Consider the following 14022-nt stretch of genomic DNA (forward strand, 5'->3'; position numbering starts at 1 on the left):
AATATAACTTAAAATAATATGTCAATTATCTGCCATAAAATGAACATTACATTATTTCTAAATATAGCAGTGCAAACAGTAAAAATGCTTCTCATTATTTTTTGTCAGTAGTCTCCATATGAAAATATTATTACAAAAGTAATATCGGATGAAAATAAAATGGAAAAAATATTGGATAGAGAAAAAATTATGGAGCTGATAAAATTTAGAAGAAATATGGGGCTATAGTAATCTTTATAGACAAATATGTGAGCTCTTAATTAGAAAAAAATAGACACCTGTACTTTCTTTTAAGAGTGGGGGATTCTAAACAGTAAAATTATTTGCTTGCTAAATAGGAAAAGTCTTAAAGGACATAGAGTGCTCTTTACCTGACTCAACATGCGTTGTCCTTTAAGCTATTCTTACTCAAGAGAAAGAGGTAAAGAAAGGGATTCCTGGGTGACTCATCCGGTAAGCATCTGCCTTTAGCTCAGGACATGATCCCTATCCTGGGGTCTGGGGATTGAGTCCTGCATCAGACTCCCTGAGAAGAGCCTGCTTCTCCCTCTGCCTATGTCTCTGCTTCTCTCTTTCTGTGTCTCTCATGAATGAATGAATAAACTCTTAAAAAAATAAAGCAATGACTGTATTCCATTAAGAAAATTAAAAAACAATAAAATAATAAAATACAAACTCCAATGGATCGTTTGCACACTGTGTTTAGGAAACTCTAAGGCTAAAGATTATTCCTTCACTAAGGTCATGAAATTTAGAGTAAAAGAGCAGAAAAATGTAAGTCATTTAGCATACTTGATTTTGCTATTTCCCTGCAAGTACTACTACTTTATTTTATTTCATTTTTTTTTACTAAGTTTTTTTTCTTTAGGTTTTTGTTTCCTCCTCTATACTTTCAATGCCTACTGTCTAATTATTGAACGACTTAAATTTAATTTTAAAAAAGTATTCTCCCTCCTGTGTTTGGTAAGAAAAAAGATGATTAGATGAGGTTATGATCATCACTGTGCTTGATACAATGCTTTAAACCAACATTTTTGTAAATAGTGTAGTTGAGAAAAGCCAGGTCAGCAAGTTGAAGTGGCACTGCTTTTTGCCTTACAAGCTATGCATCTATTTTAGTATTTCTCAAAACCAACTATGGTTGACAGCTGTTGAATTTATTGCACTTTCTCCCATCCTCCAAAAAAGTTTCTTTCCATACATGGAACTGTTATATATTTCTACATGCTTGCTTGAGGAAAAGGCCCTATGGTATATACAGTTTGTTTTCTGTATCCCTAGTTGATTTCTAAGATCTTTTATTGTCATACTGTACTCATTTGTCTCTCATGTCTCTATTTTGAATCACATTCCTTATAAAATGAGTCATATGAAGGTAATTTATGGCACATTTACTTTGGGACAAGTAATTCTATATGCATTATCTCTCTGTTCCATCTCTCCTTTAAAACATCCTAACACATCTCACCAAATAAATTTTGGTTAACAACTTCATCAAGTTCAGTTATATAACAGTGTTGAACTCTTTAGTCTGGAAGTTATGGCTAATCAGGAAGCCTTGGGTGTTTCTAAACTTACCTTCCATTTTTACCCTGCTGGTCTATTCTCTCTTCTACCAAGAGTCATTGAGCTCTTTTGCCCTGGAGTTTTGTTATAATGTGCCTTCTGTGAAGTGAACTGTGTCCTCCTAAAATTCATATGTTGAAGCACTAATTACTAATGTGACAGTATTTGGAATGAGTCTTTAGGAGGTAATTGGGTTTAGAGTTGGTTAGGAAGGTGAGGCTTTCCTGATGGGATAATTGCCCAAAGAAGAAAAAAGAAGATACATCAGAAAATTTGCTATATCTCTCTGTCTGTCTGTCTGTCTGTCTCTCTGTCTCTCCTTCCCACCTCCCCATTTGCCATATGAGAACACAGCCAGAAGGTGGCCATCTGCAAGCCAGAAAGAGATCCCTCACTGGGGAACTGGATCAACCAGCGCCTTAATCTTAGACTTCCCAGCCTCCAAAACTATGGAAAATAAATTCCTATTGTTCATACCTTTCCTTTTTTTCTCCTCACATATCTGGATTGTAAAAATCCACCAATGCAAAGTTTATACACTACCATTTATACATTGTATGAGTTTATTATACTCATACCATTTGTCTTAGATCCTCTAAATTCAAAGTATTATTCCCCTTTAAAACATTGATAAGGTAATACCTATTCCAGTAATTTGATGCTGAAGTCCTTTCCTAACATTTCTAGTGTAAGTGGATCTGCAAACAGGATATGAGTCCTGTCTATATCTATGTCTATACCTATATAGAGAGACTTAATATATGTCTTATAGATATATCTTGTATCTACCTATTTAGAGAGAGGATGAGAGAGATAGGGAGAGAAAGACTGTGAGTGATACAAATATTTCTTTAATGAATAGGATGTTAAAAGAATTTATGCCTTATTTCCTTATTTTGTTATATACACTAAAAGGAGGATTTTACCAAGTAAAACTGCTAACCATTTAATAGTCAACAAAGTTAACCTATATATATCTAGCAAGCTGAGCTAACAGAGACTCGCAAAGTTTTGTAGCATGCTGGAATTACGCAGACTGAAACAAGAAGGTTGGCACTGGCTTGTTAATGACTTGTCTTAATATATAGTAGGTCTTGGGCAGCCCTGGTGGTGCAGCGGTTTAGCGCCACCTGCAGCCCAGGGCATGATCCTGGAGACCCTGGATCGAGTCCCACATCAGGCTCTCTGCGTGGAGCCTGCTTCTCCCTCTGCCTGTATCTCTGCCTCTCTCTCTCTCTGTCTCTCTAAATAAATAAATAAAGTTTAATATATATATATTATATATATATATAGTAGGTCTTGGGATACTCCGGTGGCTCAGTTGGATGAACATACGACTCTGAGTTTCAGCCCAGATCATGATCTCAATGACATGGAGACCCCTGACTGGCTCCACACTCAGCAGGGAGTTTGCTTAAGATTCTCTTTCTTGCCCTCTCCCTCTGCTCTTCCCCTGCTCACTCACTGGCTCTCTCTTAAATAAATAAATAAATAAATAAATAAATAAATAAATAAATAAATAAATCTTTTAAAAAGTATACAGTGGGTATTTATATGTAGATTTAAAAATATGTAATAAATAAGAGGTATGGGTTTTGGTGTAAGATATACCTGGATTTGATAAATATCACAACTCTCCTACCACAGATTATGGGCCTTGGGTAATCTCCTAACAACACAGCTTCCTCAAAGCCACAGCTTCCTCATTCATATAATGAGAATAAAATAGTATCTAACTCATGAGGTTCTTGTGAGGATCTCTGAATATCTTAAAATAGAGTCAGCCAGCAAGGAGTACTCATAACTGCTGATATTATTATTTTGTAGTTGTTTTATTTTATGAGATAGTCATTTATAGAATGAGTTCTCCTGAATAGCCAGTGCTATTTAAAAATCTTCATTTGAGTTTTTTGCCAAAGGAGCCACCCAAAATATAATATGCAGCCCCTTTGCAGATATGATTCTTCCTTCTTGATGGTTCTCATTAAGGGTTGGGGTTTAAAAATCCATATTTTGTAAGCCCAGTGTGCTGAAGTCTTTGGTTAATAACATTGTAAGCTTGGATGTTTGCTAATATTCTTTCTAAAGCCTAAGCTGAACATGGTTTATTTTCTAGGAGTAGATTTATTAGGGCAATGAAGAACATGTATTGATGCTTGGAAGCATGAATATCTCTTTATTGGAATAATTACTACAGAGTTAGGAATTGGGGATATCGATTGCATTTATTTAGTCTTTTGATATGGACAAAAATATTAAAAGCCATCAAACACTAGCATTGCCCTTTGACAGCATCATTTAATTCTAGCTACAGGGAAAATTGCAACATAAACAAAAGCTGTATGACTTATCTGTCTTAATTAAGATACTTTTTATAGTGAGGGAAACACCCTCCTTCTTTCAAATATTATGAAAGCACTTGCCAGATTAATAAAAGAGGACAAAACATTATAGATTAACAGAAAGTAGCATGGCTAAGAGCAAAAGGTATCTACACAGGATATTTGGCCAAAATAAGAGTACAAAATAGACCTTTTTTTTTTTTTTTTTTTTTTTTAATAGGCTCCACACCCAGTGTGGAGTCCAACATCAGGCTTGAACTCATGACCCTGAGATCAAGACCCAAGTTAAGATCAAGAGTCCAATGGTTAACTGACTGAGCCACCTAGGTGCGCACCCCCCAATATAAACTTTTTAAGGTGGGAAATGGCTGGGAACTGTCTTCATCAGTTCTAAAACAGTGTTATTTCATGCTGTGTGTTTGTAGCTCAGCACAAGCCCTTAAAGAGTCTGGACCCGTGCTGTCCACTAGCCACAGGTAGCTGTTCAAGTTTAAATGAGTTAAAATGAAATAAAATGTAAAAAAAAAAAAAAAAAAAAAAATTCCTCAGTTATACTGGTTACATTTTAAGTTGTCAGTGGTCACATGTACCTTAGTAGCTAGCATGAGTGGTGGGGCAGATATAGATCATTCTCAGTATCACAGAAAGGTTCTATGGGGGCAATTAGTATATCCTACTTCTTACTGTAATTACTGGTCTCAACCTTCAGAAATCCATGTAGAAGTTGATAATAGAAAAGAATACCAAGAGACCTGAGTATTTCCAGCATTTTCTGTATGTTTGGTTTCACACCAATGAAATGAGTTTTCTTTTCAACCATGTACACACAGGGCCATCTATCTTATTCTCGAGCATATGTAACTGAAGACACTGATTCTATCTCAATCGAATTCTCCAGTTATGTACACATCACTGAAGATAGTAATAAGAGTTTGGGAATAATTTCTAATTAGAACTAAGTTATTCACAAGCTATTTTCAGAAGAGTTCAAAAGACAAGCAATTTAATTGTTCTCCTACCACTGTCCCGCAAACCCATTCTGTTAGCTATTCTTTCCATTCCCTTGGCTAATATCTCAAGAAGAACCATTAATTTTCAGTGACTTCCAAGAACTAATGAACAGTCCTCATTTTCAGATATTAAAAGCCTACCACGGGGATCCCTGGGTGGCGCAGCGGTTTGGTGCCTGCCTTTGGCCCAGGGCGCGATCCTGGAGACCCGGGATCGGATCCCACGTCGGGCTCCCGGTGCATGGAGCCTGCTTCTCCCTCTGCCTGTGTCTCTGCCTCTCTCTCTCCCTCTCTCTCTGTGACTATCATGAATAATAATAAAATATATATATATATATATATATATATATATATATATATTAAAAGCCTATCACAATATAACTTGAAACTTCCAATGCCCATTCAATTCATAGCTTCTCATCTCTTCACAGCAACATCACTGCCCATGCCCCGGATCTGGATTAACCAGTCTGCAGTGGGAAAGGAGGATGGAATATATGTTTAGTTTCTTTAATGCCTCACCACCTCACCTTCCTCTAGTTGCTGTTTCTAGCTCCTTTGGGACAGGAACAGAGACAAGGTAAGAGTGAGACTGAAGTAAAAGGAAGAAAAATCATAGAAAAATCATGCTGCCATTTTCTGGCACTTGGTCCTCTGATGGCAGATGCCTGCATGCAAGCCTTTGCTCTCACAGGGTACATTTATGGGTTCTTTGACCATCCCACATCAATCTTCTGGCACAAATCATTCCCTTTTCTTCATTTCACCTCTAGTGCCTCCCTGCTCCTTGCTTTGGTGGTAAACTCTGCACAGCCTCTTTCTGTGGGTTGCCTTACTTCCTACAGGTAGTCCTTTTGGAGAAGTCCTTTGGGGAAGGCTAAAGTCAGTTACATTCCTTGCTTTCCATTAATCCAAACTCAGGAAGTGTCAGTCATTCCCACTTGTCATTCTTCTCTATCATCAAAGTCATCCTCAGCTAACCTTTAACCTTCAGATGGATCTAAACAACAGTGTCCCAACAATACCAAGTCTAAAGGCCACTTTCATTGCACTCCATCTTGTGGAAGCATAAGAATATGAGTTTCTACAGTTCAGAGTGCCTTCTGCTTCAGGGTGAATGTCAGTTTCCATTCTGTGGACTATTCACACTATTTATCTGTAGTTCTTTAGAGGTACTTATATTTGGAACATGTAGGGACTATTAGACTCTTCAAAGGAATTCATACTCCTCAATCTCCTCTCTGATGATGCTGTCCTCTTATATACTGGTCAATGAACCAGTTTCGCTGGCCCGATCCCTTGATGAATGTTCTGGATACAGTTTATCCTCTTTTACACAAACAGGTACCTATCTTCTATGCTTTTAGTTTTGGCACTTGAGCTAAAATGAGGACACTTTCTACCACATTTCCAGCAGAAAAAAAATATTTGTCCTAGGGAAGGACAAATATTTTTGTATATTCAATATACAATATTTTTGTATATTCATGCAATCAAGTAGTATTTATTGAAATTCTGTAATAAACCAGTATTTAAAATACTTTAATGTATAAAGTGTCTAGCACATTGTAGAAACTTGAACATAGGGATCCCTGGGTGGCGCAGTGGTTTGGCGCCTGCCTTTGGCCCAGGGCGCGATCCTGGAGACCCAGGATTGAATCCCACATCGGGCTCCCAGTGCATGGAGCCTGCTTCTCCCTCTGCCTATGTCTCTGCCTCTCTCTCTCTCTCTCTCTCTCTCTCTCTCTCTCTCTGTGTGACTATCATAAAAAAATAAAAATAAAAAAAATAAAGAAACTTGGACATATGTTGCCATTACAATTATAAACTCTAAAATTACAAACTCTCAGATTATACTGGATTTTTTTTTTATACTGGATTCTGATGTCCTTCATTCTCTATGTTTTCACTAAATATTTCATTCAATCCAAGACCTTTTTTTTTTCTGTGCTAGTGATTCCCAAATTTATATCTCAATCCGAATGCTGTACTCTGAGTTCTGGCTTCAAATATTAATTCTCACCTGACATGTCTTGTTGATTATATCACAGGTATTTCAAACATTTTCAAAATAAAACCCTTAATATACTGCCCTTTCTCCTAACCTGATTTCCTCCCATACTTTCCCATCTCAGGGATTAATACTACCACCCAACTTGTTTGAGACAGCTGTCTTCTTTGATTCTTCCTTCTTCCCTACCATTCCACCCCTGGTGCTAGATCCATCTCAAGTTGTTCACTTTTTTCTCTAAAAATATCTTGATTTTTTCTCAGCATCTCCTCTGACATCAGATTAATTCAAATTACTATCATCTATTATGCAGCCTATGCATCAACTGCTTGTTGGTATCAATATTTATCCTCTCAAATCAATGTTGCATGGAGCTGCCAGTGTAACTGTTTACAAACATAAATATGAACAAAGCTGCCCCTTTGCTTAAACACCCCCCACCTCCTCACAATGGTTTCCCATTATACTTTGTATAAAATCCAAAATCCTCATCATGGTCTACAAATTCCTGAATAATCTGTGGTTCCTGCTTACTTCTTAAGACATCAAATTTTGTTGCGTGCCTGCTTGTCTACTATACTCTAACCATGCTGGGTTCCTTTAATTCTTAGAGCTTGTCAGATTATTTCTTGCTTTGGAGATTTTGAACATTCATTTTCATTAATTGGAACATATTCTTTCCACTTTTTGTGGCTTGCCTTAAAAAAAATCCTTTAGATCACAACTTAAATATACTTTCTACAAAGTTTTCCTAGATGACAACCATCTTTGCTATCTACATGCTTATCTATCTATCTATATTCCTTCACTCTATTCATTTACTTTCAAATGTTGAAAATTAGTTATATTTTATTTTGTAATTTCCCATTAATACGTAAATTCTATTTTAACACTGCATTGTGTTTATTCCACTAATCCATAAGATACAAAGAAACAGAGACCACATGTAATTTACTTATCCCTTTATACAATCTAAGATAATATAGGTGCTCAATAAATATTTGTTGAATAATGAATGAATCCAGGGATGACTGATAGCACTTTTTTCAATTGCTAATTTACAAAAATCCTTGATTATTAAAAATGAAGCTATTACTAAATTAATTTTTGCTAAGCTTAATTTTTCCAAATACAAGGAAAATAAAAGGACTTTGGAATTCAAATGCTGATAAACCATGGCTTAACTGAATCATATCTGCAGGAAATATTCAAATTTAGAGAGATTTACTGAGAAGAGATAATAATCCATCAATCAGTAGAATTTAGTTTAGAATAAAACAAGACTTGGGATGCCTGGGTGGCTCAGTCAGTTGATTGACCAGTTCTTGATTTTTGGTTCAGGTCATTGATCTCCAGATCCACAGATCAAGCACTGTGTGAGGCTCTGCAGTCTGCAAGGAGTCTGCCTAAGATTCTTTTCCTCCCCCTTTGTCCTCCCCAATGCTCATATTCTCTAAAATAAATAAATAAATAAAATAATAAATAAAAATAATAAATAAATAATAATAAATAAATAAAAATAAATAAAATCTTTAAAAAAATACTAAGCACTTTTAAAAACATTTGAGTTTAGGGAACTGATTCTACAGTGTTTTTCTAGTCCAAAAGCAACTGCTGTCTTAAGACAAAAAATGAAAAAAAAAAAAAAAAAAGCAAACAACAAAACTACCTTACATGTCTGTATGTGTGTGTGTTTAATGATTTTTTAAAAAGTAATCTCTACCCTCTTTTTGGAGCTTGAACTATGACCCCAAAATCAAGAGTCGCATGCTCCACTGACTGAACCAGCCAGCCACCCCCATCTTGTATATATTTCTAATAATATCCTGTATTATTGAATTCTTCTCATAATGAAAATTGAGATAGAAGGCAAAAGGGAACTTTGGCCAACAGGCTGTTGATGAGGAAGTAGATAGAACATATTTTAAAAACAAAAACACACACAGAAAATTGCAGTCTTAGAAATAGGCAAAAAATATGGCAAATGTAGTGGGTGGAGTTAATTACCTAAGTGTCCCTGAAAGCACTGGGAAGATGCAAGAACCCAGTCAGTCACCACTTTACAGTCACAGGGACACCATATCAAAGAGTTCACCAGTGATTATTTACACTGAGAGAAAATAGTATTTGTATGAGATTGTGTAGAAGCAAAGAGTAAGAAGTGGTAGAAGAATTATTTCTTCAAAGAGAATAAGGGAATAGAAGAGGATATCTAAAATGTATACATCTGAACTGGAGGCCACATGGGAGAGAAAGAAAATTGAGGTGGATATTATAAGATATTAGGTTGTAATTTTTCTTGAGTACATTTTGGCTGGTGCATAGATTCTGATTTCCTAGGATATAGCCCAGAAGTTCATATAGTTGAAGTTCAATAAGCTATTTTAAGAGATGGATAGATAGCTGAATGATTAAATGGGTAAGCGGTGGGTTGGCAATAACGTGACAGTTAGGGTGGCAAATACGGGGCCCAAGGGCTATTACTCCCTCCTACTCCTGTATCTATGTAAATATCACCAATCATTTATCCTATTCTTTCCTGCTAAGACTGGATTTGGACTCAGTCTTGCAAACTTTCTCAACACAATGCTCTAAGCTACCTCCACTAATAGGTGGGGGATCTAATTTCAATTTCTTTCCACAAGCAATTGAAAAAGCAAAGAGTAGTGGCTGATCCTCACCTTTCAAGGGCAGCACTTTTATATACTCCTAAATTATGTGCTTGAATGTTGTTACTAGGTATATCAGCTGTAGCTAGGTGAAAGTAATAATAATACCTCTTTGTTTATGCTGGGAATTCCAACTAACTTTGGATACATCATTGAATATATTTTCCCAGATCCATAATCTCATGAACTATCTCAAGACTCACATAGACATGTGATCAAGACATTTTAGATCTTCTGCTATTTGGCGAAGAGTAAAATGTTTTTATGTACAAATACACACACACACACACATATATATGAAATACAAAGGCATTGATATATGCATTTTCCTATGCAACTTAAAATAATTATTTCCATATACCTTTATCTTTTCGTGGCATGTGGTAATAATAGAAACACATTTGTTTGTTCAAGGTAATTTGAGTTACTTATAACAAGTACAGGATAAATTATTGGTCATTTGCTTCCCTTTATTTACTTGCTACTGAGAGATATACCACAGTTTGGCAAGCTCTGCAGTGTGACATTAGCGATGATCCAATGAGTGGGATGAGATAGGAGCATCCCAATCGCCAGTCCTACTCTCAAAGCAAGCTCTGAAACCTTTTGTTTGAAAGGCTAGAAATAATACTCTCCCCTTATTCCAGATATCAACAAACAACAAACAAAAGCCAAATCTTTTCTAAAATCCTCTTAAATGTCTCAGATCAGGACTGTCAGCTGAGCCTATTGTTGCTTAGAGATTTAGAGGTTTCAGGGGAGAGTCCAAGAGAAGGAACACTGTCTGCTTTAACAGCTCTGACTTGAAAAAAAAATTTTTTTTCAGCCACCTCACAAGCAAGAGGCATCTGTCTAGGGATGAGACAAAGGGGCGTCAAAACAGAGCTATCCATGAGAATACTACTTAAGGGAAAATACTATTCATATTCAGAAAAATAAAGTAATTGAAGTCCATAGAATGAAGATCAGGGCAGACATAATACATGCTAACAGGGATAACTGGGGAGTATATGCAAGCATCAATGTGCTTCATGTTCCATTCCCAGGGAATGTATTGTTTGTTTGTTTGCTTATTTTTAAATTTAATTCATTTTGTGACAGCTCAGTGGTTATCATTTCAGTCTGTATTTTTTTTTTTCTATTTTAATGTATGTGGAGTGCTACTGCCCCAGAAGGTAAAAGGCCTGTCCATGGACTCTGGCAGGGCTGAGGGCCATGTGGCCACCAGTGGGAGGCTCCCTGACCAGGGATGGGGTAGGGCTGGGAGCTACCCGCAGGCAGTATTTGCTCTGCCAGGTCAGAAGGCATTCTCATGGTCCCTGCTCATGTGGAATCTTACACTTTCAGTAAACAGAACTCTAACTTCTTGTTCCAGATACTGCTTTATATTTTAGGAAATGGACAATAGTTTTGCTGCTTAAAAAGGCTGGAGACTCCTGGCTTAGACCCTTCTTGCCAGAGAATCTTTAACTCCAAAGGGTGATGATGAACTGGGATTGACTATTTCTTTTCAAATCCATCTTGCAGAGGCTTAAGGGGTGGGAAGTGAGTTAAGTGAGATGATGTGAGTTCTGGTAGATAAAGACATGATTAGAGAAATTACAGCCACACTTAAATTCCCTATCTCATTTCCCACATATGCCTCTTAGTTCATGTCTCATAGGAGTTGTCCTCATTTCCCCCCTTTTTTTTTCATAATGATATGTTTAATAGAATATTTAGAGTGTTAATCCTTATTATGGTTTCAGAATATTCTTTATGTATGGCCTAATGGCAAGTGATAAAAGCCAAATAAATATTTAATAATTCTCAATCAATTCCTATGTTCGGGGTTCACCTATGCATGAACTTTTCAGAAATTAATACATATTCAGAGTAAGTAGAAATTAGTTCCCTTTCTCTTTCCTTTAACCTCTGTGTTACCATTTCTTATTCCATTGCACAGTTTCCCTTCAAATTTATTTCTATCAAACTGAAACTTCCAGTTTAAGATTTTTGTTATTTATAAGTGAAAACTACAAAAAAAAAGTAAGCTTAAGTACACAAAAAGAGAAACATATTTTAGAGTAACTGAAGAGGCATTAAACATACAAACATAGGTATGTTTCTTTTTAGCAAAAAAAAAAAATCTGATCTTTATATTAAAATAATCTATCTAAGCTTTATTATTCTGTATTCAAAGAAAATTCTTACATGCATTGGAAGTCTTCAGATTTGCTCCCAGCATAATCAGTATGACCTCTATTGGAACTTCTGCTGGTTTCAAATAAGACAATTGTGAAAATTCCAGCAGCCTCTGATAGCATTAATTTATGAAAATGTCACTCTCTGACCTTGGCAAGTTGCAGTTCAATTTTTCAATGAACATCTAGCTCTTAGAACTTCAAATTCCATGTTGTCACCTAAGGCCCATCAACTTGCTATTTTGTCCTGTGTTCTGAATATGACATATGGCTGTATGTGTCAGGTTCAAGGAAAAGACATGGCAAAGAAGCCAAGTCTTTTTTTCATCTAAATATATTCCTCTAATCAACCTGTTAAAAAATAAATTAGTGTTTATTGAAAGAAAATTAGTAAATCCAATTGAAATCCATTTTTTCCCCTTTTTTTTTTCATTTTTTTCCTATACCAATTAAAATAAATTAACTTTGTCCTAAACAGAATTCATAATCTCTGACCTCAGGATGTTTACAGCAAATAGTGTACACTGACATTTCAAATCTACCTCTTATGTAGTTAGTAAACATAGTGCTGAATAGGATTCCAAACAAGGTTAAGACTGTTGTAGTTGCTTCATTAGATTTTGGTTCCAGGCGTCATTGGTCATCCTACCTGGATATCTGAAGGCAGAACTGAACTGGGTGGAATGTACTTATAAATGGAAGTGTACAGAATTTACTGAGTTGGTGCTTATATTTCATTAGAGACTGAGCTATATTCTCTTTCTTATGTTTTCTTGCGCAATATTCACAGGTCTTATTGAATACCCCCAATCTAATTAATGTTATTTAAATATAGAAGTAACACATTATATAGAACAATATGATCATAATGAGAAATTCATTTTATATAAAATCTCAGAATAGATACAAAAATATATATACAGATAAGAGTATACAATTGAAACGAATGTTTCAAAAAGTAACACTTAATCTACTATATATGATGTCTTGATATTTTCCTGTGTGTTAGTGTTCAGAAGAAAGATTTTCTGTTACAATCCACTAATATGTTGTGACTTGGCTTTAAAAACACTGTAATAGACATCTAATGAGTCATACTATATTACTAGTGGCAAACATGGCTTTGAAATCTAAAACATAAAACATGTTTAATAGAAAACCTTATCACTAAAAATTATGTACTTCTGTTTCTTGTTGTGGTCTCCTTTGATATAAGAATAGTTATTTTAATAAATATATTTTGAGTGTAAGAATGTTAATTTCAACTAAGTTTTTTTTTTCTTTAGATTATTTGGAATGGAAACTTTTAAGGAGATTCAAAAGAAGAGGGCTTGAAAATCTCTTACATTATTTTCACAAAGGTATGGTAAAGTAGCCAGCATTTGAAGTAAGAAGGTAGGAATATGAGAAAAATGATATCTTCTCAATTTCAAGGAATCTGTGGCAAATCATTTGTAATTTTCTGAGAATTTTTGTTTCAATGTTGCTTGAAGTTATAGGATGTTAATTATTATTTTGATATATATGGAAAAAAATCCTACACAGACCATATACAGAAGTGTTAATGGTAGGAAGATTTTATATGGGAATAAATAATTACTTTGTAGAAGAGGAAACTGACACTCAAAGAAGATACAGTAATGGATCAAAAGCTGATTAGTAGAGAAATGGGCCTGGCATTCATATTTTCTCATCCATAGCATGTCATGTTTCTCCTAACAACAGCAATTCCCAGTTGCCCAATTTAAGAATTATTTAGGGCATTTATTAAAGATGAAAATTTCCAAACATTGTTCCAGAAAATTTTGAGTCATTAAATCTGGAATGAGCCCCAGGAGTTTGCATTTTAATAAACATCCTAGGTGATTCTAATACTGAGGCAAGTTTGGGAATCATCACCTCTGATTATTTTAATGACTGAATTATTTGTTCTTGCTACAATGCAGACTTTGTTGCTGAATGTAAAAATGACAGTTTCAGTTAAAGTGCAACAAATTGCCCACTATCCTATATGTATGTGAAGAAAACTAAAAAATCTGCAATGTTTGAATCAGCTGTTTGTTTTGCCCATTTAGAAATTAGTAAAGATGTACTAAGCAAAGAGATTTGAATTTGGTATAATAACAAAATGTATACATCCCATATGTTAGAAAAAAAAATATATTTCCTAAAGAGCCCCTGTCTCACAGTCTTGCTTTCTATAATAAATCTAACCTGGTCTCAGATACCCTGAGGACAGTC

The sequence above is a fragment of the Canis lupus genome, chromosome 11, assembly GCF_003254725.2.
Source record: "Canis lupus dingo isolate Sandy chromosome 11, ASM325472v2, whole genome shotgun sequence".
Taxonomy (NCBI): Eukaryota; Metazoa; Chordata; class Mammalia; order Carnivora; family Canidae; genus Canis; species Canis lupus.